At 42.6% G+C, this 26,894-nt stretch overlaps 1 long non-coding RNA gene across 1 annotated transcript; it reads left to right on the forward strand.

Annotated features, from left to right (window-relative positions):
• Positions 1-980: 980 nt before the first annotated feature.
• Positions 981-26,894, forward strand: LOC133211016 (uncharacterized). The gene is made up of 3 exons (XR_009725076.1): positions 981-1,071; positions 25,441-25,641; positions 26,522-26,894. It is a non-coding gene; the product is annotated as an uncharacterized LOC133211016 (long non-coding RNA).

Below are 26,894 nucleotides of genomic sequence, written 5' to 3' on the forward strand. Positions count from 1 at the left end.
CCCATGCTGAGATCTAGCATGCCACAGCTATTTGGGTAGAAGCTAGCCCATTTAATAAGACTCATCTGACATAGCCCGTATCAGAGTCCTTGACTATCACCACCTTTGAGCAGTGTGGGGTTCAATGGACATGTTCACTGGCAGTCCTCCCTCTGCAGCATGTGTCTTCTTGGGTTGGCTGACTAGTAATAGGACATCTGGAAGTCCAAGAAATACATATATGGTCCTTTATGGAAAGGATGAAATGGACAATAGACAAAAGGTTACTTACCATCCGCAATGTGTAAAACTGGAAGAAGACAGAAACGCCCAGTGGGAACAGGAGTGTTCATCTAGCTCAAGAGTCCATTTTCACCAGTGGCAGGAGATGCGGTGTAGAGAAGCACATGAGCCTGGCCTCTGTCTGCAGCCTGTCGTATTCCTGAATGACTGTAATGATTGGATTAGGGACTTTAGGGGACACATCCCTGCCTGATCCATTTTTGTATGAGCTAATTGATCTGTTATGCATGAACTTATATACCTCTAATAAGATGTGCCTCTTGAAACAACAGGTTCCAGAAGTCCACCACCCCTTGTATAAGCAGGTACTTCTCTCCTGCTATTTTCACTATGTGCTCTCTGGTTTAACACTGCAGGCCTTAGTGAAGGACAGTTCTGTGCTAACCCTGATCTACCACCTTCATGATTTTGTGAATCCCAGTAATACCCTTTTTTGTCCATATTCTTTTAAACTAGAGTCCTGATCCTTTCTCCTTTGTAAAGTTACCGGTACGCCCCCTCCATTATTTTTGTTGGTTTTCTCTGTAGGGTTCTTACTAATTCTAGCCTGTCTACTATTCTGTTTTAAGATGCACAGAGCAGAAATCCAAGCATATTTACAATACGGGTGGAGCAGGTGTCCCTAGTGGCAAATTATTTCCTTTTCTTTGCTGTGATTATTTTTCCTACTGATACCTAACATTTTGTACCTGGTTTTGCAAACTTAGATCCGAATTTCAAAGAGCTGTTATTGATGACTCCAGTAGCATTTCCATGAGTGGAAACTATCTGTTCTGGGTACAGCACCAGGTAAGCAAAATTTAGGTTGTGCATTGCTTCACAGTGGTCCACAAGGAAGCTCACCTGCATCTGAGTGTTATACACACACATGCTGTGTGGCTTTTGGAGTTCCTTACTGTGAGTGTGGCATTTGACTGTCTGGAAAAAGCCTTGGTATTATCTTCACACTGCATGCTCCAGATCACTGACAAAGATATTTACTAATACTTGTTCTGTCATTGATCTCTTGGGGTTCTTGAGATTTATACCGATGTGTCTTGCATGTGTTTAGCAACACATTTTATGACATGAGTTTTTATTTATAGTCATTATTTATAATGTTTTATTCAATGTTAAGTATATTTAAGGTGAAATTATGTGTCTCCTTCAGGCTTCAAATGCTTCTGCTTCAATTTGCTTTTAATATTTACAAATATTTTGGCTTAGTGGCTAATCTCATGGCAGCACACCACTGTCTCCTATGAAAGGCTATATATATACTTCTCCAGGTCCCAGTGCTAGCAAACAGACTAAGGGCAGACTTAAAATTTGCAACCTGAATTTGACTTTTGTACAAATTGAAAATGCCAGGCATCTGTCTCCCTCTGCCTTGGCTCGTGCATTGTGTGACATTCCCCTATCCTGGCAACAGAAGTAATATCAGAGAGAGACTCATTTGATAATGATCCTTTTGCCTGGAGTTAAGAGAGCACCTTTCCAGTTTGTTACTTGTTGACTGTCATTTATTCTGCAATTATATCAAATGTGCTCTTGGACCTGTTCTTCCTTGGAAAGTGTCAGTCTGTGAATGATATTTCCAGAGCATACCTCAATCCAGTGATTTATTGAGGCAATATATCATCCAAGTAAGGTCCTTTAACCATGTTTTTGCTCACTGGATGATACAATCCAAAGAGAAGGAAATCTGAGTCACTGTTTAGTTGTGTAATAAAAGGTATGTCAGGAAGCAAGACGCTCTTGAAACACTAAGCATGTTTGCCTCCAGGTATACTGGCATCTTTGCACTTTTTTCACAAGCATTTTAGTGTGTTGAATTGGTTTCCATACCTGGTCGCTAAGGTCTTGGTCTCCTTGACAACTAAACTTTTCAAAGATTACATGAAAAATGTTTTCTTTAGCCCTAAAGCTGTTTTAATGCTTTAAAATGTCAGAGAAAAGATCCTTTAGTCCCAAGAGTAGGGAAGAGGTGGGAATGGAGAGGGAACAGAATATTTAAAAACATGTTTACAGAGTAATTCAGCACAGGACAGCCCAGTAGGATTGCCCTAAAAAAGGGGGATCTGAGTTTGAAGTTATTAATAAAAATATATTGTTTGAGAATAGATTGGGCTCTTGTTGGCAAAGTGAAATATTTCACCTGTAATTTACGTCCCTGAATTCAGCTAAGCTTGGTAACAGGAGTGCTATCTTAATATGCTTTATGGCTGCTCCTGCATGGTTAAATTCAAAGGGAATGAGCTTCAGCTTTGTTCTCTTATTGACATTTTTTGTTGGAAACATATGTTTGTGTTAGCTGGGGTTTGGAACCACTGTTTCGGTCAGGGTTGAGGGTGCATTTGCCTCTGTGGTGTCCTAATTTAGGTACTGCTGAAACAATTAGTTAGTTGGAATAAATGCCAGTCTCTGTATTCCATAATAAGCTGAATAGCCCTGTGCTCACAGTTTGCATGAGCATTCACATACTGGTGCTACCGATCACTACTGGTGCTGCCAGGAAAAAGCGGCGGGTCATAGTAGTAGAGGACTCTACTTTGAAAGGGACAGAAGCACTCGTCTGTAGGCCTGACCCGGTCTCAAGGGAGGTGTGTTGCCTACCAGGGGCAAAAATCACGGATGTTGCAGAGAGGCTGCCTGCTCTAGTAAGCCTCACTGACTATTACCCACTTCTAGTGATCCATGTGGGTGCTAGGGATATAGGCAGCAGTAGTCTGGAGAACATAAAGGACTACAGAGCCCTGGGAGAGGTGGATAAGGGCTCTGGAGCGCAGATTGTCTTCTCATCTATTCTCCAGGATACAGGGGGAGGACCTTAAAAAGGCTAGGAGTGTTGGACAGGTTAATAAATGTTTAGAAGGGTGGTGCCATAGTCAGGGGTTTGGGTATTTAGAACATGGGACTCAATTTAGTAGGCCAGGTCTACTGGGGGCTGATGGAGCTGCTCTAAAGGGGAAGAGTGGTTTTGTTAAGAGGCTTGCCAGACTGCTCAAGGATGCTTTAAAGTAGATGTGTTGGGGGAGGGGGCGTCATTCCATCCCAGCACTCCCAGTCAGTTGCCAGCACCTATAATAAATGCTTGGAGCAATGCAGAGATATTCCAGCCACTCCAGCCAATGAATGAGCTGGCTTCATTTGGAGCTCGGCTCAGATGCCTCTCCACAAATGACTGTAGTATGAGGAACAACCGAGGAATTAGAAATGTGTGCATGTCTATGGGGTATAATAGGCATCGCAGAAACATGGTGGGATGGCTCCTATGACTGGAGTGTTGGAATGGAAGTTCACAGGCTCTTTAGAAAAGACAAGACCCAGCAGGCGCGGAGGGGGAGTTGCCCTTTATGTTGGGGATAGGCTGGAGAGTATGGAAATCTGTCTGGAGACAGGTGAGCAGTCAGCAGAGAGTTTGTGGGTCAGGGTTAAAGGGAAAACAGCTGTGGGAGACATTACTGTGGGGATATGTTACAGACCGCATGATCAAGAGGAATCTGTGCAAGAAGCACCCTATAGACAGATAGGAAAAGCCTCATGCTCACAGGCCCTTGTCCTCATGGGGGACTTCAACCATCCTGATATCTGTTGGTGTGACGATATGGCCCGGCACAAGCAATCCAGGAGGTTCCTTGATTGTGTGGAAGACAACTTCCTTCTGCAAGTAATAGAGGAGCTGACCAGGAGACTTGCCATGCTTGACCTCGTGCTCACCAACAGGGAAGGGCTGGTTGGAAATGTGATGCTCCGGGGAAGTCTTTGTTATAGCGATCATGAGATGCGTGAGTTTGAAATCCTCAGGACAGAGAGATTCAGAACAGCCCTGTGGAGAAGGACTTGGGGGTCTTGGTCAATGAGAAAATGAACATGAGCCGGCTTCAGTGTGCGCTTGCAGCCCAGAAAGCCAACCGTATCCTGGGCTGCATTAAAAGGAGCGTGACCAGCAGGTCAGAGCAGGTCCTGCCCCTCTACTCCGCTCTCATGAGACCTCACTGGGAGTATTGTGTGCAGTTCTGGTGTCCTCAACATAAAAAGGACATGGAACTGTTGGAGGAAGTCCAGAGGCGGGCCACGAGAATGATCAGGGGACCAGAGCACCTCCCATATGAAGATCGGCTGAGAAAGCTGGGGCTGTTCAGCCTGGAGAAGACTGCGTGGAGACCTCATAGCAGCCTTCCAGTATCTGAAGGGGGGCTATAGGGATGCTGGGGATGAACTATCCATTAGGGACTGTAGCAATAGGACAAGGGGTAACAGGTTCAAACTTAAACAGGGGAAGTTTAGATTGGGTATAAAGAGGCAGTTCTTTACTGTTAGGGTGGCGAGGCACTGAAATGGGTTGTACAGGGAAGTTGTGAATGCTCCATCCCTGGTGGACTGGGTTGGACAGAGCCTTGGGTGACATGGTTTAGTGTGAGGTGTCCCTGCCCATGACAGGGGGGTTGGAACTTTATGATCTTAAGGTCCTTTCCAATCCTAACTATTCTATAATTCTATGATACTACAATTCACATGCAGAGACAGCTCTGCATGCAAGAGTGGTCCTTTTCCTTCAGAGCAATTTCTCACTTTGCCCCCCAAACAAGATGATGCCAAGTGTGTAGGAGAGAAAACAGTAAAATCTCAGTTGAAGTGGAGCCACCAAGCTGTTTAGGATGTGGACCTCAACAGGAGTAGGCCCTGGCCCGAACTGGCCCTGTGGAGCAGGTTCCTCTGATGGGTAGTGGAGCTTGCAGCAAGTGTGCCCTTCCCAAGGAGTGACATGGAGAGCTGACATGGAAAGAAGGGGCATGGCTTGTTTCCATGGCTCAGAGGCAGAGGAGCTGAAAGTGCAGTGAGTCAAAAAATGATGTGGCACTGAGGAACCAACAGGGACCACAACTTTGGGCTCCTTTTCCAGCAGGGCTTGCACACTATCTAGGAAAGCTAGTGGTAGCCTCCCTTTTCTAAGTGGTTGCCGGCACCTCAAATGGCATTTACCTGAACCTCTGTTTACAGAAGCCATTAAAGAGGAAGTGGTGAGGAAAACAGCTGAAGGGAAATTTCTGCCTGGGGCTCAATAATTGTAGACCTGGAGCAAGACCCTGTTGTCTATAACCAGCAGTATCTATCTATTCCCATCTATGGAAACAGTAACCTCAACTCATTTTCCTCTTCTGCACTGATTCGTCTACTGGTTTGTTTCAGATTGTCATTATGGTTTTGTATCCTCTTTTATGCTAGTTTCCAAATGCTGGGAGCTCTGAAAGTTTTCAGATTAAGGGCCACAGTCTGAGACCAGAACACCTAGGAATGGAAAGTCAGGTAATGGGTGTTATATATGTGAATGACTGTGAATTTGCTCATCAGCATACTGCCTCTTGTTCATGTTTTTTGCTTGAATAAATCTCCATCTTCAATTAAAGTTTTTCTTGTTCTACACATGTGTTGCAAACTGGTGTAACATCCATGTCAGTTACAGTCACTTGTCTGAAAGAAGACTACTGTCATTTTTGGCTGGCACATTTACTTGCTAACTTACCCAGCTGACATGATTCAGATTAATGGAGTGCCACCCACTGGGTAAACAGTAAACCCTTGTGGATCTTACTGCAGATCTGTGATTGATGGCAACTAATTCTGTTATGAAAGAGGAGGTTGATTTTCAATCAAGGCACCCTTTGCTGATGATTCTTCATTTAGCATACCTTACTCTAACCAGGCACCTAGACTTGGTTGATGGCAAGCTTCTACATAGAATCATAGAATTATTTAGATTAGAAAAGACCTTTAAGATCACAGAATCCAGCCTTTAACCTAGCACTGCCAAGTCCACCACTAAACCATATCCCTAAGTGCCACTTCTACAGGTCTTTTTAATACCTCCAGGGATGGTGACTCCACCACTTCCCTGGGCAGTCTGTTCCAATACTTGACAGCCCTTTTGGTGAAGAATTTCTCCTGAATATCCAATATAAACCTCCCCTGGCACAATTTGACACCATTTACTCTTGTCCTATCACTTGTTACTTGGAAAAGGAGACCGACCCTCACCTCAGTACAACCTTTCAGTTAGTTGTAAAGAGTGCCTCCTGAGCCTACTCTTCTCCAGACTAAACCCCCCAGTTCCCTCAGCTGTTCCTCATCACACTGGTGCTCCAGACCCTTCAGCAGCTTTGTTGCTCTTTTCTGGGCACTCTCCAGCAACTCAATGTCTTTCTTGTAGTGAGGAGCCCAAAATTGAACAAAGTATTTGAGGTGTGACCTGACCAGTGCTGAATACAGGGGGGCAATTACTTCCCTAGTCGTGATGGCCATACTACAGGCAGGATGCTGTTGGCCTTCTTGGCCACCTGGGTACGAGCTGGATCATGTTCAGCCAGCTGTCGACCAACACTCCCAGACTCTTTCCCACCAGGCAGCTTTCCAGCTGCTCTTCCCTAAGCTTGGAGCGTTGCATGGGGTTGTTGTGACCCAAGCGCAGGACCCAGCACTTGGCCTTGTTGAACCTCATACAATTGGTGTAGGCCCATCAATCCAGCCTGTCCAGATCCCTCTGTGGACCCTTCCTGCCCTCAAGACGATCAACACTTCTGTGCAACTTGGTATCATCTGCAAACCTCATCCAGATCACTGACAAAGATATTAACCAGAACCGTCTCAAATATGGGAAACACCACTTGTGACCAGCCACCAACTGGCTTAAACCCCATTCACCACCCCTCCCTGGGCTAAGCTATCCATCCAGTTTTTTACCCAGTGAAGCATATACATATCCAAGCCATGAGCAGCCAGTTAATCCAGGAGAATGCTGTGGGAAATGGTGTCAAAAACTTTACTAAATTGTAGGCAAACAACATCCACAGCCTTTCCCTCATCCAGAAGCAGGTCACATTGTCATAGGAGGAGATCAGGTTAGTCAAGCAGGACTTGCCTTTCATGAACCCATTTGACTAGGCCTGATTACTTGGCTGTCCTGTAAATGCCCCATGATGGCACTCAGGATGATCAGATTCATAGCCTTCCCTAGCACTGAGGTCAAAATAACAGGCTTGTAGTTCTCCAGATCCTTTATCTGGCCCTTCTTGTAGATGGACATCACATTTGCAAACCTCCATTCAACTGGGACCTCCCCAGTAAGCCATAAGTGCTGATGAATGATTGGAGGTGGCTCAGTGAGCAGCTCCACCAGCTCCCTCAGTACCCTCGGGTGCATCCCATCTGGGCACATTGACCTGTGTGTGTCCATGTGATGTAGCAGAGCATTGACCATTTCCCCTTGCACTATGGGGACTTTATTCTGCTCCTTGTCCTTGTCTTCCAGCTCAGGGGGCTGGGTACCCCAAGAACAGCTGGTGTCTCTACTGAAGACTGGGACAAAGAAGGCATTATGTACCTCAGCCTTTTCCTCAACCTTTGTCACTGTGTTTACCCCTGCATTCAATAAAGGATATCTATGGATATCTAGGAACTATATGAATCTAGATTGAATTCTGAATTACACTTGTCTAAACTATGCTATCCTATTTTTAGTTCAAGTGTGGCAATAGAGTCAACTCATAGGTCTCCTTTCTGCTCATGCCTATTAATGTTGAGACCTGCATTTTGTGGTTCACCATTCAAAGCCGTAGTAAATCACTTCAGCTTCAGTTGATACATTCTGCGTATTGGCCTATCCTGCCCAGCAATTTCAAGTGCAGACACCTGTTAATCTCTGGTCTGAAGCAGTGATTCCTTTGGCTCTGGAAGGTATTTAATGTCTGATCCAGAAGTTGGGGATGTATGGAACCACCTCAGCTAAAGGATTGCCAAGGAATTCCCACCTTTTAATGCCTTAAATGGATGTCCTTGACTTTGTTAAATAAAGCTCTGGCCTCTTGCAGTTTTATGTAGGTGACTTAGCCCTGCTCTAACCACAGCTGAGAGCAAGTATCCTCTGCATATTATTAATAAACTATTTTAAAGTCTTGAGCAAACATGCCTTTTCACAAAGCATAAACTCATCTAACAGGGTGCTAAGAGCAGATCTTTCTACACGTGGTACAGGTAAATCCTGTCCTTTTCCTTGCTTTTCTAATGCTCTAGCAATATTCCAGTATTTTATTTATGATATTGAGAAGAAGATATTAGACTAGGATGTAGCAGCATGTCTGGATGACACCCACATTTGTTTTGGGAACCCAGGAACAACACAGTTGGCATGTTCAACTTGTCCTCAAATGCCTCCACCATAATAACCTGTTTGCCAAGCTGGAAAAATGCAAATGTGATCAGACAAATGTGGAATTTGTGGGCTATGAAATTGCCCTTGGGGATGAACTGAGGAAGGTTCTTCGTGAGACTGCTGCTGTGGTTGGCTGTGCTTCCCTGGGGGATATATGGAGGACATTGCCTCTGTGCTTGAGTCCTTCTTTGTTTAGGATAGAGCACACTTTTTGAGTAGATTATCTCAAAACTCAAAACCCTAAAGGACCAAACTTAATGGATTTTGTAGTTCATGGAACCACTTGTTTTTCCACTGTTTTCCAGGTCTTCTCTGTGCTGTAGAAGATCATAACTAAAATTTTGCTGGGGTTTCTAGAGGAAAAATATAAATCAATATATAGTAGCAGAGATGTTGCTGTTTAATATGATCTTGATGAGGAGACACAGTCTCAACTCTGGCATTCTGGGGCACCGCATAAAAGTGTCTATAGCATCTGAATTGTCAGACTGTTCAGCATCTGGGAGACTCTGGGATAAGGAAGGGCTAGGGGAAAAATTAAGTTATCTTCCCTTATGTTTTCTGCATTTCCACTCTTACTCCACTATTAGTTCTGTAGAAATTCTGAAGAATATTTCATTTGAAAGCCTGTGTGGCTTCAGGAGGGATGAATACACATGTGTTACCAGTATCTTGTCTCAGCAGCACTTCACTGAAAACCCTTGCCATTCACTATTTTCTGGGACATCACATCTTTCCTATGTGCCCAGCCTCTTCTGCACTCCTCTGCCAGGCTTTTTCACTTGTCCAAGAACCATCAGATTGTGCAACCGGGAGCATGGGAAGATGAACCTTTTATTTTTTTTACTTTCTATTTTGGTAGCTTTGATATTCCAAACAGAAGAAGGTTGAGAACCCCTGAAGGAGGGGAAGTGCCACTCTGCATGTGGCTTTATTAAGAGCTGCTCATGCTTCACATCAATTTACATCTAGTTTAAAGTCCTCTCAAAGGGTTATTAGGTTTATCTGATAGAGACAGAGGGTAAAAGTTTTCTATGTCTGAATTGCTGATTGATTGCATACAGTAGTACAACAAATAATTCTTATTATGACTCATAATTCACCTATGGGGTTTCCCGTGAGGCTTGACAATAGATTTATGTGGGTTGCTTGGCTTTCCTTTCTACCCCTGGTTAGGAAGAGGAAAAAAAATTTCCCATCTATATTATTGTTTTCATAGAGATATTTCTTGTATAGACCTACTATTAAAAACATGTTTTCAATTTGTAAAAACTATCTGGTTTATATTGCTGTGACATGAAAAGCTATTACCCGTGTTCTGTGTATCCATCCTTCTCAATATGTGCTGTGCAGCAAGGGACCCTGCCCCAGCTACAGAAAACCTGTAAAACAAGGCATATGACTGTTTATCTACAAGCACTTCATGTCACAAATAAATTCTCTGTCTGATTAGCACCCAAGTATTAACTCCTTCACTGCTCCTGGCATTAGAAACTGGGCTGCCTGTAGCAATTAAGTAATTTTGTGTTTCTGGCATGTTGCACCTCAATAAAGGCATTGTTCTCCTCGGAATTCTCTTATTAATTTGCTTGATACACCTTAAGCTTTTCATTAACTCAAGCATCTTTGTTGCCTTTTGGTGAAGAATAATAAAATTACAGGTGAAGTGGTAGCAAAATGACTCAGCTAAAATGTGATTATTGTTTCTTCTGCACCTTTAATCAATAACACTTATCTCTGAAATATAATCATACAATGGACTCTATTATTAACTAGTTGGATGGGCAAGACTATTTTTAATGTCAATGGGTGATCTAAGATGTGTCAAAGGGCGAATAATACCCACCAAAGACAACAGCAAAAGCCTAGGAATATACTTGTGTTCCTCTTTTTTAGTCTGTCATTCTCTTTAATTACCTCACTGGTCTTTCACTGTACATTAGACTGTGTCTTGTTGCCTTCTTGGAGATACATTGGAGCTGCAGTATGAAGAAAAAACTCCAGGATACATTTCCTTTGAGTCTTCACTTTCACTGGGAAAATGGACAGTGCTGTGTATTTCTCTTCTGCTGCTGGACAGCTTTGCTAAACAGCCCGTAGGAAGAGCCATCCTACTTTCTGCCTTATTTTTTTGTGTTCTTTTAAGGACAAAAGAGAACTAAAGTGTAACTGCTGTTTGCACATTCTGTGCACTAGGAGAAAGAAGAAATTGAGAGGTATCTTCCTAATCCCTCTCATAGACAAAATTTCACGGTAAGGCCTCGGGGCAGCACCAGACTTGCCATAAATCACGTCTGGCTTAGGGTTCTGGGACATTTACTTTGAGTGTGCTCCACAGCTCATTCTTCCACTATCTTTGTGGCTTTTGCTGGTTTTGAAACTCATCTTGAGGGTGTGATTAGAGCTGGAAAATAAAAAAGTCCCACTCAATTCTGCTGAAGGCTTAAAGCAATACATTAGAGATTTTAATGTTCACCTGAGAGTAAGGTTTTGGTTAAAACCAAGGATTCCCTAACTGAAGTCCACAGGATCCCAAACGTTAATCACTGATAGATCTGTTTTAGTGTTTTGGTTTTGAGTTAAAGTGGTATAACTATTGTGAGGATTGCCTCTTTTGTTCAGGTGTTTCAACAGACTCTGAGAAGGTGTTAACTGCTGGAAGAGATCCTTATCTTGTGTTAGAATTCTCAGTAAAATACAGCCCACGAAATTTCCTAAGGCTTTTTTTATGTTAATAAAACCTGCAAGTTTTCAAAGGGAAGGGGAAATGGAAAAGGCAATTGCTGCTGAAATTCAACAACTACAGAGGGAGAAATTCGATCCCACCCCTGGCAGGTACATGCTCTGTCCACATGACATTACCAGCCTCAATCTTCAGAGGTCTGCGGAGTCAAAAGACTGTTTCTGAACCTAATTGCAAAAAATGCTCAAACTTGCCTGCAAACTGATTACACCTACATATAATAAACAGAGAGATAATCACCCTTTCATAGTTTAAGCATCTTTCCCTCCTTGGTCTGTGACCATCCCACTAAATGCTTCCTGTTCCCATTAGCCAGCAACAGGCACTGAGCACACCAAGGCAGTGCTAGGGAAGTGAGGGGAGTTTTGCCATCTCCCTGGTTGTCTTGTTCCTGGTCACATAGTGAGCCAGTAGCTCAAATTTGAAGTTGAATTCTAGTCCCTCGGCCCTTACCTGCGTGCTCTAAACAACACACAGTGGATAGATGTCTCCAAATGAACGTAAAGGGAAACAAAGTCAGGCAGTTCATTGTTTCTGCTCATAGATGGCACAAATTTCACAACTGGAAGGTGGCCAGTGAAGATATTCTTACGATAAAGTGGCTATTAAGATAATTACTACTGCTTTCTCTTGGTTTACCTGTAAATCATCACTTCCTTTTGTCCTGTGAATCAGCTGCACTGTCAGTATGTGTGGGTAACATGAAAAGTTTACATAAGCATCCCTCCTTCCCACTATAGCTACCCTCCCTTTGATCCTTTCATAGTCTGATGCTTCTCCAACAGCATGTGCTCTATCCTGGTTCCCCACCTGCTTCCTCTCTGCTGCTTGCCCCCTTCCCTGTGCTTTCTAATAGCTGTTCCCTCAGTAACCACAGTTATCCCCATCTCTGGCTCCCTGTTGCCTCTGCCACTGTATTCTTTAAATCTTCAGATAAAACTTAATTCCAGCCCTAACCATACTATAAAACAAGTCCTCAGATAATTTGCTCTTTCCCTAGGATACAGATTTTTCAGTGCTTGGTGAGTTCTTCAAAATACTGTGAATATATGCATAGCGTATGTATCTGTCAGAGAGAAATTTGTTGAAAGGGACATGAACATTTTCTCCACCTTAAAAAAGTTCTTGTGCAATGCCTAATCTCCATTAACTTCCAGGGACACTCCACAAAACAATGGCAACAGATAATGAAGTCATGCTTTAGTTTTGGCCTGACAAAGATAACCATTATCACCTCCCTTGCTTGTGACAGCCGTCAGAGCTGTGAAGAAGTGACCCATGGAGTGGTGCAGAGGGGAAATAGGACAGAGGAACCCTGTGATGCCTCCTGATTGCTGATGCATCCTTTTATACTGTTACATCTCCATAGGTCAGGGTGAGCAGTCCTGGGGGAGGAGGCGCAGGCCAGGCCCACCGGGCAATGAAGAGGTTAAAGTGGTTCTTCAAGCTCAGGGTGTGACCAAAGAGGTGTCATATTAACACATCTGATACCTATACATTAGTATGAGCAGAACAAGTAAAAACCTGCTTTAGAGAAATTAAATTAAGCAGTTGAAGGAAACAGTCATTTTAATAAGGAGCTTCTATATAAAAATTCCTGATACTTCATTATCTATTTATTCCTTTCAGTCACTCAATTTTATTTTATCCTTCATAATTAAAAAGGAGACAAAATCAAGTCTTTAAAAATGATCTGATGTCATGGTTTTGTGTAAACAATATTGGTGAAATGTAGGACTGGCTGTCTATATTCCCAGTCTTTGATAATATTTTAGCTTCTCTTTATTCAACTCAAAATAATTTTACAGTCTTAGAGATGCCTGTTAACAGTCATACGGTGACAAAACAGTGGCTTTGCTAAGGTAAGTAACAAGCTTATGAGCAAATCTGTAAATGCCTCAAAACTATGTTAAAAGTAACACACTGAAATAACACAGAAGGCCATATTTTCATCAAAACCCTTCCCATGGTGAGGGGTGTGTTATTGGATATGTGGTCCCAATGACATGAGCAGTGCAAGAAGAAAGACCCAGAGGGTAAATAGAGCCCTTAGGAGAGAGGATCTCACTTTGTACTGCCTTTACTATCTGTGTTCATTCCCACTACTGCATGGGCAGTGTATGCAGCTCAGGGCCTGAATGCTGACTGCATGTAATAATTTTCCAGGGTAGCAATGCTTAGCAGACTTGGAAAGCCGGGGAAAGTTAGGGCTAAAGCCTTTTTGAAGGTCCCATATAGCTTCTGCTGAACCTGTCCCGTGCTTGTTAGAGCTGTAACTGCAGGCTAGACGGTGAGCCTGAAAAGGCAGGCAAGGGAGAGGCAGCAACAGGAGGGGATGCCTGAGGAGAGACTTTATGGAGCTTCAGCCTCTCTGAATTCGGGTAATTATGAAGTTACATCAGTTTGCCATAGCTGACAGTCTGACCCAGATGACCAGAAATACAAATTGGACATGAGGGCCCAAACTTAACATACTCATCTTCATGCATGAAGAAGCACATGGCAGTGAACCGGATGCAGAAGTCCTCGAAGCTGGTGAGAATCCTCCTGTCCGTTTGCTGCCCCCTCAGCAGCCCTGCAGCAAAGGCACGGGGTACTGGGCCTTACATTGCTACAGCTGATCTGTTCAGGAGCAAGATTGTTCTATTTTGCAAAGTTAATATTCATCAAATGTTAATGAAAATACATAACAAATAATTATGACAAGCATACCATCTGATTAAAATGAAAGAGGATGACAATCCATGTGAATTTTTAATCTAAAAAAATAAAGAACATTACATTAATAAGACTTAATTATATCATTAAATATTTAAATTTACTTTCTATAGTAGATTTTATTTTTATTTAACATATTTTGTTTTTAAATATTGCTAGCATTTTTATGAGATTTGTTCATAAAACACATCAACAGATATGGTTTTGTGAGGCAAGAGGAATTTCAACATCATGTATTCATTATATTGATCACAATTTCAATTTTATTTCTTTTTTTAAAAAAGCTAATAGAACCCTTTTACAGTTTATTATAATTCACAGTATCTCCATCTATAGATAAATATTTAATAGCATTACTAATGCATCGTGCACATAATATTTATTAATTAGAAAATATGAATTACTAGTTGTACATTTCAATAATTTGCATTTAAAATTAATGCTACATTTTTCCAGGAAACCATGACTGACTTCAGCTGACAGGCAACTAAAAGTGCATGCTGCAAACTTAACTATCACCCCACAGCATCGTGACGAGCAAATGAAGAGGAATATGAACAAGAGAGGATACCACATGACAGACACAGTGCCCTACAATGCTTGTGCATAGTCTGGCCTCACAGAAAAGGACGTACAAAGGCAAAGTTTTATCACTCTGTGATTTTCCTTGACGAAGCCAAACAGCAGTTTCAATTGAGATTTGGCAATGTAGTTGTGCCATGTAGGATAAAACTCGGGTATCTTCGTGTATCAAGCAACCTCAGCGAGCAGATACTGATCAGATTTCCTGGACAGCAGAGGTGGCTGGGGAAGAAAGGGCTGGGGGGCAGAGCTTGGACCACAGGACAGGACAGGGAGCAGAGCTGGGTGCTGGAGAGTAGTTTTGCTGGTGCTACTAGAAGCCAATGGTAAGGATTCAGATTGTGTTTCTCTCATCTTGTCACTCTCTATGATATGCAAGGTATCATGAGACTTGCTGCTCCAGGATATCTGTTTAACATGTAAGCTAAGTATTTAGGTCAGGTGTTAAACTGTGACTTTACCTTTGCTTCAGAAGCATAGTATCTGCCAAAATTCCCTTTTCTGTGAAACTGAACATTTTTTTCAAACTAAACTACTGTTTTTCTTTTCAACTGAAGTTTCCGGAAAATCATCAACTTCCTGATTTGTGAATTTTAGAAAAAAAACCCCAAAAAAATCTACTTTTTCTAAAAGAAGAAATTTATGGCACGAAGAACAACTTCTTTGTTAAATACAAATAATCTTCCTGGAACTGTTTGTCAGGCAGACAGACATGGCAGACCAACCAAAAAGTAAATGAAGAGGTTAGAACTGATACCAGTGTTTCACAGTATAGCCTGTCTTTCACCAAAGGATTTAAAAATGCTTTATAAAGTTTGCATTTTTAGAGTATTTGCAGCCATTACCTATCAAACACTACACTGTATTTTCTGATAAAGCCATTTACAGAGCCATGCATATAAAATTTTTTATTTTTCTTTGCTTTTGCCATGTGTTCATGTAATATTATTGAACACAGCCTGCCACAAATAGCTGTACAACTACATCAAGCTATTTGCGGTTACCACAGCTATACCACAATATATGTAGAAGTATGTGTGCAGATTGCTCTGTGTGTGTGTCTGTGTGTGCATACACAGGCATACAGATACACCACAGCACTATAATCTGTGTTGCACATGTGCTGAGCATTTGTAGTTATATACACTCATGTACGTGAAAAACTACTGATAAAGTTCTGTAGTAAGAGTCCTGCATATGATGGTCAACATACCAGCCCCTCCCATAATTTCATAATTACAGTAATAGAAGAAAGAAAGGCTTACACAGCCAGGAAACAAAGAGAAAAACCTCAGGTTGGTTACCACTTGACTTTTGTAGTGACTATATATTCACACATGCAAGCGTACACATGCATTTCTGATAAAATGAGTTGTTTCTCAAAAGACAGAGAGAAAAAAAGAGAGGCCTGATGAAACCCTCAAGTTGTTCTTGAAATTACACCTATACCTGTTGTCATTTTCAGGAAATCTACTTTGTTTAGTTCATAAACTTGTTTTGACTTTTCAGTGGAAACAGTTTGCTGGCACTACTTCCTTAACTGTAGGCCAAATTCTGACCTCGGTTTCATGTAACTCCCACTGCAGTCAATACAGGTTGGCTGTGTAAGGTAGGATAGAGCTTTTCTGTTTACAATTATAAGAGCACTGAAAGGTATTTTGTTGTTAATACTGCTTGCACTGCTAGAACTTCATCTCATGATGTCTATTTTGGGAAGCGTTCAGACCACAGATACGGTTAGCTTAGAATTCTCAGAAATATTGAAGTGCATACTCAGAAAAACCAAAGAGGAGGAATCAACAAAAGGGATTTCATTTTAGCTGAATACACTGTATGACATCTTGGTTTTATACTGATGTGCCGAAGTATTGACATGTAATGATTTTGGTGTAAATCACATGCTTTCATGTGCAGAAATGTTATAGAGCATTTTATATGAAGTAATAATATTAAGTAATTTTATCGAACTAATCACCAGTTAATCTGACACTTAATGAAAAAAGTAACGCTAAATGTGGCATGAGGGCAGCTTTTATGGACTTAAACTTTAATCAACTGTATGGGAGTCAGAGGTGTCATTTTTGCTGATGGTGGTGAACAAAGGAGGATGGCATTTGCTAAAGAGTTTCTTGTCTTCATTATTCTAGGTTGAATTATAGCTCCTAGGCAAACTGGGAAAAGCTGCCTGTGTTGATGATAAGAAGCAGCTATGAGATTGACAAAAAATACATGCATGGTATTTTTTCTTGCAGCTGCTTGCTATTACTAAGTATATGCCTATTTTACAGGGTCCTGATTTGGAGACCTACAACAGGTGCTGCATTTTGGCTTTACATTAGCCTGGGGTTCAGACTCCTATTTGATGCTGTATTTGTTGCCTGTTCCCTGTGTCTACTCTTACTGTCGGTCTGATTTGAGACAGGAGAGAGGCAGAAGTTCCCCAGGCAATTCAGATATAGATTTAGGTCTGTTTTGCCTTGAAGGCCATATGGAGGCAACTGTCTCAAGCTGCTTGGCTCTGCAAATGCAAACCCAAAGGCAGTATGGATCTATGACTCTTATTAGGTCTCCTCCTTGATTTTGCTCCAGAAGTAAATAGTCATCTCAAGGGCCAGCTGATCCACACAGGACTTTCCTTCTGTCCTTTATTAGTGACAATAGTGGGCATTTTTATGCAGCATGTTATTTGTAGCATACGGTTCAAATGACAAAGACAAGAGTCTTTGGCTTTTGTCATTAGTCAGAGCTTCCCTGTCCTATATTTATGTACCCTGAGTGTAAAATCAGAATGGCATGACCTAAATTTATGAGAAAATGCTCATAATATGGTATAGAAACATAAATACACCACATGTAAGAATAAGTACTTGTGCCCGAGCCAGTCATGTCATTTGCTTATCATGTTCCATATTCAGAACTTGGTGGAATTCATTGAAGCTATTCATGTTAGACCCAACATTGCTGTATAATGAGTGATGAATTGAGTGAATAAAATTGGAATAAAGATTTCAACAGGAAAAAAGAAATAGATTTTTTTGGGGGGGTTGTGAAAAAAGAGATTAATTTTCAGTTACTTATTTTTATGTTGTAGATCACTGGCACAGCAGTGTGGAGAAGCTTGTATGAAAACTGTCTACACAAGCCCAGCCCAACTCATTGCTGAAAGTTATTAATCCTTTTAGAAATTTTTAGAAAGAAAATTAAAATCTTGCTCAGCATATCCTTTCTGATGTTTTTGGAATATTTAGTACCACAGATATGGCCAGGAACAAACTATGAGTCATATCATTTAGGACTATTCCCAAATCACAGGTTGGATTGGGCTCTAAATTACATTAATTCCTTCAGCAAGAATTCTAAGGCTTGGTCAGACCAAAAGAACATACATTAATAATACTGATAAGCCCCTTTCTGCAGCCAGGTTGTGAATCTGGGTCCAATCTTACAAGGCCAGTAATACTGCTGTGAATGAAGTTATTCTGCTGAATTTGTCATGTAGCATGTCATTCTTGTTCTGTGCCATTCTTCCAGTAGACTCCAGCAGCTGCCAGGCAAGAAGAGGTCATGTCTGTAGAGAGTGAGATGCCAACCCTCCCTGACAGTGGTTTAGAGATTGTGATAAAAGAGAAGGAAAAAATACCAACTGGGCACATGGGTTAATGGCTACTATTTTAGTCCCTTGGGGCCATTGCCAGCTGCCATTAAATCAAAGTAGCCCTCAGGCTTTACTTGGTTTCATGATGAATAATTTAGGTTTTCCTGGTACAGAACCAGATTGCATTGGCTTTGTATGATAGATTCTACAGATCTCCACTGTGGGCACAGCAGCGTGAATATATGGTGGCTCATGCTGGTTGCACTGGTCAACCTACTCTGTCCTCCAACAGCAACAAGCAATAATCTTTATGAACCAGAGATTTTGCACATGCTTAAAGATGCCTTCTTTCTGATACTCTGCAGTTTTGTGGAACCACTTACTTATTGTTAGACAAAATCTTCTTTGGTATCCATGTATTTTAAGGAGTTAACTAAGGGTCTGGATATTTTCTACTCACTGAAAAAGTAGTTCATATCTGAATAAATAACTGAAAATGGCTTCTCACTGTTCAGGAAGTACAATCAATTTGAAATTAGGATTATGGAAACATCTGTGAAAATTCAAGTGTCATCTCAATTTGGGCTCATTCAGATCCTGTATTTTTTCTACTTCCCAAGCAGTGCATTTAAAATCTAATCCTAATTAACACACATAGTTTAATTATAGCCAACAAAATATTCTCCTAAAATTGTGTGTGCTGGTTGGGGGGTCGTGTAGGGAGGGAGGAGGCGAGGGGGAAACTAAACAAATGTTCACTGATTGTAAAAATCCTTGTTTAGTTAATAATATAAATCTTTAAAGACTTTAAACATACACTGAAGTTTGCCTCTCATGAATCAAAGTGGCATAAAAAGCACGTAGCAGGCACAGCACTCCTACTCCCTCTTTCTCCTTGCTTATTTCTTGGCAATTTGAAACAAACAAAGAAACTCTGCATTGGAATTTAAAACTTTCCTTTTTGAGTGGATTTCCCCATAATTTATCACATAAAATATACAGTGCTGCTACAGGTAAAAACAAATCACAGATGTTATGGACAGGCCTTGGGAAGATTCTGAAATTTAAGTGAAGAACCAGAAAAGCTGGGGTGGTGTGCTGCTACAGATTTTGTTATATGTCATAAGAACTCCTTGATACTACAGGATGGTTTGGAAGTCTTCTGAAATTTTCAATACTTTTGACTTTGGCTTTAGCATAAGAGGTCTTGAGAAAACCATTATTTTAGACTGATTCAGAATGCTGCTGGTACTGTGTGCAAAGTATCCCATCTTAGGGATACTGTAGCCTCTTATGGACACCACTGGGTATCTCAGGACCCCTTTGCTCACTGATTCTGGACTGCTGAAGATATGATTCCTACTCTGCAACTCTAGCACTTTACTCTGGAATCAAACATCTTGCCTGTGCCCCTGAGTGTTCCTGGAGTCCCAATTCCAGGTACCCTCGTTCCCGAAAGCAGCATTTCATGTCCACCAGCACCACCACAGTCCCTCAAGGTTCTGTTCAGGATACAAGTAAGATTTTTTTTTTATTCTTTTTTTTTTAATTATTGCTTTTTGAAGTTTTTTGAATTATGTAGCAGGGAATCAAGAAGCATAGGCCTAATATTTTGTTAAAAACAATACGGTACCTGGTTCTTAACTTCCTCTAGGATATCCCATTCCTGCTTTCGTCTGCTTTTGTCTGAGGCTCTGTTAAGGTTTCAGGTCATGCAGAGTTCTCCATGTCAGATGAATCCTATGAAGATCTCCATATTTTGATGACAAATGCCCTCAAACTTTGATCAGAGGAGCACCACTTCTCATGCATTTCTAGCCTCTTGCTGTTTTGTCATTTGCACAGATCTTTCTACTGCATATTTCGAGTGAAAAGGTTTTCTTTCACAAGGTTGTTCTAGCAGTCTTGCAATAATAGAAGTTGATGGATCTAGATTTCTTCTTACTGACGCCTTTCCAAGAGGTGTCAAGATCAGCATTTTTCCTGTCCTCGCAGTAAACTAAAATAGAATTGAACAGCCTTGGTTTGACAAGGTCAGATATGTTTTCACTTCATAAAATTAAAAGGAGATTGAAATAAAAAATGGACTTGGTAACATCTTTTGAATACAACCCATTCTATCAATCGTGACAATGGAAGCAAATAGTAACCAAAATTTTCCTCCTTTTTATATCTGCTTTCAACAAGAAAAGATTAATTTTGGGGTCAGCTCTGACTGATCTGAATTCTCAATTTTTTTTTTCTTTCAGAGTGATTTAGAAGATAAGAAGCATAATTTCTCTGCTCTAAAACTCAGCTTTATATCCCATCAGTAAGACTAAGAACATAATGTAGCCCAAATTTGGACCAGAAAATTAAATTAAAATAGGAAGTATCAGTGCAGAAATGGACCTTTTCCTCATCTGTTTCCCATATGTGCCTTTGTACAGTATCCACTGACTTGATTGAAAGTAAGTTTTCTTACTGTGTTGCAAGCTATGAGGAGGCAAAGTCCGCCACAGAATATTGAGCGCTTTCACCTCATATCCCACATCCCATTGTCAGAGGGGTTCTAACAGCAGACACCTCACTGCCCGTGCTGATGGAAAAGACAGCAAGAAGTTTGATGTTCAGATCCCAAATGGATTTTAAAGTAGACAGTGACTAAAATCACCTTCTGATTTCTGAACTAAGCAAATGTGTTCGTGAAGTCACTTGGGCAGAACAAATACAGAAATTCGCTTTTCAGATGTAGGCTTCAGTTTTAAAGAATTATTTGACTATGTTTATATGAATAGCACTGTCTTTAATTTTGGGGTCAAGCACCCTAAGTTTTTATCCTAAGTGCATAGTTTATCATACATCCAAAGGGTAGATAATACAGTAGTGGTTATAGCTTGCTTTCCTTCTTCTGTTCCTGCTGTGAATTATAACAGACTCTTCCAGCAGTTTGCTAACAACAAGAGAACTTGGGATGGAACTTGCAGTACTATCTTCTGAATTCCCCTCTGTTGCTGAAAAAGCATTTCCAGGCATCATTTTTGTAGGTGCTGTGCTGGTGGTACCTGGAAAGGCTCAGTCATTGAGGTCAGTTGCTGAGGTGAGCAGCTCGAGAGATGACGCCTTCAACACCTGAGTTGGGGGAAGCTCAGCGTCCAGGAGCCACCGAGAGAGCCTCAAGTCGTCGACAGGACGACTCGCCCGGGCGGGGGGGTTGCAGCTCAGCTGACCAGGGACTCACAGGGGGCGGAGCCAGAAGTAGCCGTACCAACCCTGAGTGGTTAAGAACCTGTCTCAGGAAGCACAGCGAACAAGGCGGATTGAGGCAGTTTGGGCGGCAGTTCGAAAGGGATGGTGAGCACTCGCCTTATGACCGGGGCCTGGCCTGGGAGCTCTGCTCTGGCTGCCCCGGCGCTGGCCAGCGTAGGCACCCAGACAGAGCCGATGAGAGGGGAGGTTGCAGTGCAGAGAGTGCCTGCACTGGTCTGGTGAGGGGAGGGTGCACAATGGGCAGGGCTGCACCCGGTGCTCCCTGGTGGAGGCCCTCCTGCAGCAGGGGCTGAGCTGCGGGTCGCTGCCAATAGGCTGCTGGATGTCAGGGAGGCTGAAAAGAAACGGGACTGCTTGCTCTAGGCCCAAACTGTGCAGGGACCTCAAGCGTCCTCTGTAGGTCATGGAGGAAAGAAAGAGGCTGTTTACCCAGGAATCTGGGAAACAGTAACAAAACAAAACAAGCAAACAAAAAAAAAACACCACAAAAGGGGAAGGGGGGGCGGAAGAGGGCAATTAACAGCAAGGGGCTTCCTCCTAAATCTGTTCCCCCACCCAGAACCGCTTTGCTGGCCTGCAGGGGCTGAGGAGCGCTCGCACCAAAAGAACCGGCTGGTGCACTGGTAAAGATCTCTACTGGTGCTGCCAGGAAGAAGCAGCGGGTCGTAGTAGTAGGGGACTCTACTTTGAAAGGGACAGAAGCACTCGTCTGTAGGCCTGACCAGGTCTCAAGGGAGGTGTGTTGCCTACCAGGGGCAAAGATCAGGGATGTGGCAGAGAGGCTGCCTGCCCTAGTAAGCCTCACTGACTATTACCCACTTCTAGTGATCCATGTAGGTGCTAGGGACATAGGCAGCAGTAGTCTGGAGAACATAAAGAAGGACTACAGAGCCCTGGGAGAGGTGGATAAGGGCTCTGGAGCGCAGATTGTCTTCTCATCTATTCTCCAGGATACAGGGGGAGGACCTTAAAAAGGCTAGGAGTGTTGGACAGGTTAATAAATGTTTAGAAGGGTGGTGCCATAGTCAGGGGTTTGGGTGTCTTGAACACGGGACCCAAGTTTGTAGGCCAGGTCTACTGGGGGCTGTTGGAGCTGGTTTGGTAGGAGGCTTGCCAGACTGGTCAAGGATGCTTTAAAGTAGATGTGTTGGGGGAGGGGGGCATCATTCAATCCCAGCACTCCCAGTCAGTTGCCAGCACCTATAATAAATGCTTGGAACAATGCAGAGAGATTCCAGCTGCTCCAGTCAATGAATGTGCTGGCTTCATTTGGAGCTCTGCTCAGATGCCATATGGGGTATGATATAATAGGCATCAGAAAACATGGTGGGATGGCTCCTATGACTGGAGTGTTGGAATGGAAGGTCACAGGCTCTTTAGAAAAGACAGGCCCAGGATGCAGGGAGGGGGAGTAGCTATTTATGTTGGGGATAGGCTGGAGAGTATGGAAATCTGTCTGGAGACAGGTGAGCAGTCAGCAGAGAGTTTGTGGGTCAGGGTCAAAGGGAGAGTAGTGATGGGAGACATTACTGTGGGGATCTGTTACACACCACCTGATCAAGAGGAATCTGTGGATGAAGCACTCTACAGACAGATAGGAAAAGCCTCACCCTCACAGGCCCTTGTTCTCTGGGGGGACTTCAACCACCCTGATATCCGTTGAAGGACGGTACAGCCTGGCACAAGCAATCCAGGAGGTTCCTTGATTGTGTGGAAGACAACTTCCTTCTGCAAGTAATAGAGGAGCTGACCAGGAGACTTGCCATGCTTGACCTTGTGCTCACCTTGTGCTCGTTGGAAATGTGACGCTCCAGGGCAGTCTTGGTTCTAGTGAGCATGAGATGGTTGAGTTTGAGATCCTCAAACTCACTGCCCTGAACTTCAAGAGAGCGAACTTTGACCTCTTCGGGAACCTGCTTAGTAAGGTTCCATGGGATATAGCCCTAAAGGGCAGGGGGCCCCAAGACTGTTGGTTGATATTCAAGGACCACCTACTACAAGCTCAGAAGTGTTGCATCCCAACTAGAAGGAAGTGCAGCAGGAGGGCCAGGAGACCTTGGATGGATAAGGAGCTGCTGAGGAAACTTTGAACAAAAAAAGTGGGTTATAAAAGGTGGAAGCAAGGACAGGCGGCCTGGGAAGAAGACAGGGATGTTGTCTGGGAAGCTAGGGTCCAGGTTAGGAAAGCTAAGGCCCAGTTAGAATTAAACTTGGCTAGGGATGTTAAGGATAACAGCAAAGGATTCTGTTGGTACATTGCAAATAAAAGACAGACTAGGGACAACGTGAGACCTCTCCAGAAGCTATCAGGAGAACTGGCTACCATGGACTTGGAGAAAGCTGAGATTCTTAATGACTTCTTTGCCTCAGTCTTCACTGGCACATGCTCTGACCACACCACCCAAGTCTTGGAAGGCAGATGCAGGGACTGTGAGAATGAAGACCTTGGGCCCACTGTAGGAGAGGATCTGGTTCGAGACCATCTTAAGGACCTGAACCATCCGTGTGTCCTGAAGGAGCTGGCAAATGAAGTTGCTAAGCCACTGTCCATCATATTTGAAAAGTCATGGCAGCCAGTTGAAGTTACCAGTGACTGGAAAAAAGGAAATATAACCCCCATTTTCAAGAAGGGGAAAATGGATGACCCAGGGAATTACAGACCAGTCAGTCTCACCTCTGTGCCTGGCAAAATCTTGGAGCAGATTTTCCTGGAAGGCATACTAAGGCACATGAAAAAAAGAAATGCTGCTTAGTGAGAGCCAGCCTGGCTTCACTTCGTAGAAGGCCACCAAATTGGTCAGGCAGGATTTCCCCTTAGTAAAGCCGTGCTGGCTCTCACTAAGGGGAAATCCTGCCTGACCAATTTGGTGGCCTTCTATGATGGGGCTATGTAACTGGTGGACGGGGGTAGAGCAGTAGATGTCATCTACCTGGATTTCTGCAAAGCGTTCAACACTGTACCACATGACAACCTTGTCTCTAAATTAGAGAGACATCAATTTAATAGATGGACCATTCAGTGGGTAAAGAACTGGCTGGATGGCTGCACGCAAAAAGTTGTGGTCAATGGCTCAATGTCCGGCTGGAGACCAGTAATTGGTGCTGTCCCTCAGGGATTGGTGTTGGGACCCGGTCTTGTTCAGCATCTTTGTTGGTGACATGGACAGTGGGATTGAGTGTGCCCTCAGCAAGTTTGCTGATGACACCAAGTGGTGAGGTTGATACACTGGAGGGAAGGAATGCCATCCAGAGGGACCTTGACACACTTGTGAGGTGGGCTGATGCCAACCTCATGAAGTTTAACTATGCCAAGTGCAAGGTCCTACACCTGGGTCGGAGCAATCCCAGGCACAGCTACAGGTTGGGCAGAGAAGAGATTCAGAGCAGCCCTGTGGAGAAGAACTTGGGGGTGACAGGACAAGGGGTGATGGGTTAAAACTTAAACAGGGGAAATTTAGGTTGGATATAAGGAAGAAAGTCTTTAAGGGTGGTGAGGCACTGGAATGGGTTGTCCAGGGACGTTGTGAATGCTCCATCCCTGGCGGTGTTCAAGGCTGGGTTGGACAGAGCCTTGGGTGACATGGTTTAGTGTGAGCTGTTCCTGCCCATGGCAGGGGAGTTGGAACTTGGTGATCTTAAGGTCCTTTCCAACCCTAACTATTCTATGAGTCTGTGATCATTTTTTGATAACAAATACCGCAACTATGCTAGACATTATTGCATAGAGAAGAAATAAAACTTCTTGTAAATTACAGCATTTATGCCTCATTCCCCCTGCATTTTGGGGACGGACTGGTACTCGAGGTGACTTAAAGTGCTTAGCAAGTGCTGAGAGAGATCAATCATCTGCTGTTTTGTCTGAATTAGGAATAGTCCTAGGTGGAAACCAGTCCCATGCCCTCTAGAAGATCGATACAAGTGGTGGCTACAACATATCTATGCAGAGTAAGGTATTAAGGGCAAATGGTACTTGTAATTCTGAAATGTCTAACTTTAAAAAATGTCCGTCAGCTGACAGCAGCCAGTTTATTTTTCAGGACAGGTGAGAGTACATGATTTCTGTCTTCTGGTCTGTTTTTGCAGAGATTGCAAAAACTTCAGGAGTTTGGGCTTCATTTTTAAAGCTTTACACATGGGATCTAACCAACTTACTGGATGGTACCACTCCCTCCTCCCTAGTCAGAACTGGTCTTCAGAAGAAAGACAGATATCCTGAGAATTGAGGAAGGCTGCAATTTTCAGGCATCATGGTGATAGTCTCAGGAAAGGAACAAGGATACAAAGGTAAGACTTACTTAATTGCCATAACAAGGGGATATGACAAAAGGACCTGGGACTACAAACATACCCTTAGCATTGCTACTCTATGATCAGAATAATTAAGGGGCCTGTAGCAACTATGGCTTTCTCAAAGGTATCTTAAGACCAGTGTTTTTTCCACTACACACATCCCATAATAAGGTGATTCCTTATGGTGCTTCATGAACTTGTTGAGTCCTAAACTGACCCTTAGCATTTTGCCCTTGATATTTCTGAGCTTTTCCCAGTTAGTAACTATTCAGGGAAAGAATAAAGTTGTAATTATTCTTATGTCTTAACTGTAAATGCAGTATTATATCCTCCCCCTCCCCAAGAATGACATGGGCTAAAAACTGAGCTTGAAATTTATTCTGTAGCAAAATTATGGAAAGCCAACAAGAAATAATAAAATAAATTGCAGTGACACACATGGGCAGTTAAAATCATGTAAGACATGTATTCAGAACTGCAAATACTTTTTAAACATACTAAAACATAAGTGGGTTAAATTTATCACCTTCCATTTTGATTTAAAAGATGTAGGAGAACATGTAGCTGAGGATTTTCTAAAAGAAGTAGTGATTTGAGCATGTTGGGGGTGGTGGTGGAATTGCTTGTAGTTTTATTCATTTAGGCATATCTTATCACTCCTCCTTTTCTTCCTTCTTGGAGGGCAATGAGAGAACCCAGATGCCAAGCTGTGGAACATGTTCTTCTGACACTAGCATCTGGCTCCTTGGCAGAATCCTCCAACTGTCATGCTGACAGCTTTCCTGTTGTGTCCTCGTATATTTTTATATAAGAAAATTGCAGATGGGTTCTCTTCTCAAACTAATACGCTATTCTGTTGACCCTTATCATGCAGAAATGTGTTGGTTTTATCTGTTTGTGAATGAGACCTTGGCCAAATATACTTCAAAAAGGATACTTCTCTGTTAATCTCTGCATTTGTCTGCAAGCTGTCTGGGAAGATGCCAGAATCCTATTACACACCCTTTTTGTGCCTTTAAGCAGTAAGTCCTTCATTCTCTGCTGTACAAATAGATTGCACTTTTTGCAGCAAGCACACTTGTAAAATACAAGCATATTTATTTAATAGTTTCAGTAAAAAAAAAATATCTCCCTTGAAATGGGGAGAAATGTGGTTTGGTTTGTTTTTTTTTTTTTTTTTACTGGAGGTTTTTGTTTGTTTGTTTTTCATTTGACATTACCTAGTATGCCGCTGCCTTGAAGGGGTA

The sequence above is a fragment of the Neopsephotus bourkii genome, unplaced genomic scaffold, assembly GCF_033783945.1.
Source record: "Neopsephotus bourkii isolate Nb327-2 ecotype Australia unplaced genomic scaffold, CSIRO-AGI_Nbou_v1 NB_549, whole genome shotgun sequence".
Classification (NCBI taxonomy): Eukaryota; Metazoa; Chordata; class Aves; order Psittaciformes; family Psittacidae; genus Neopsephotus; species Neopsephotus bourkii.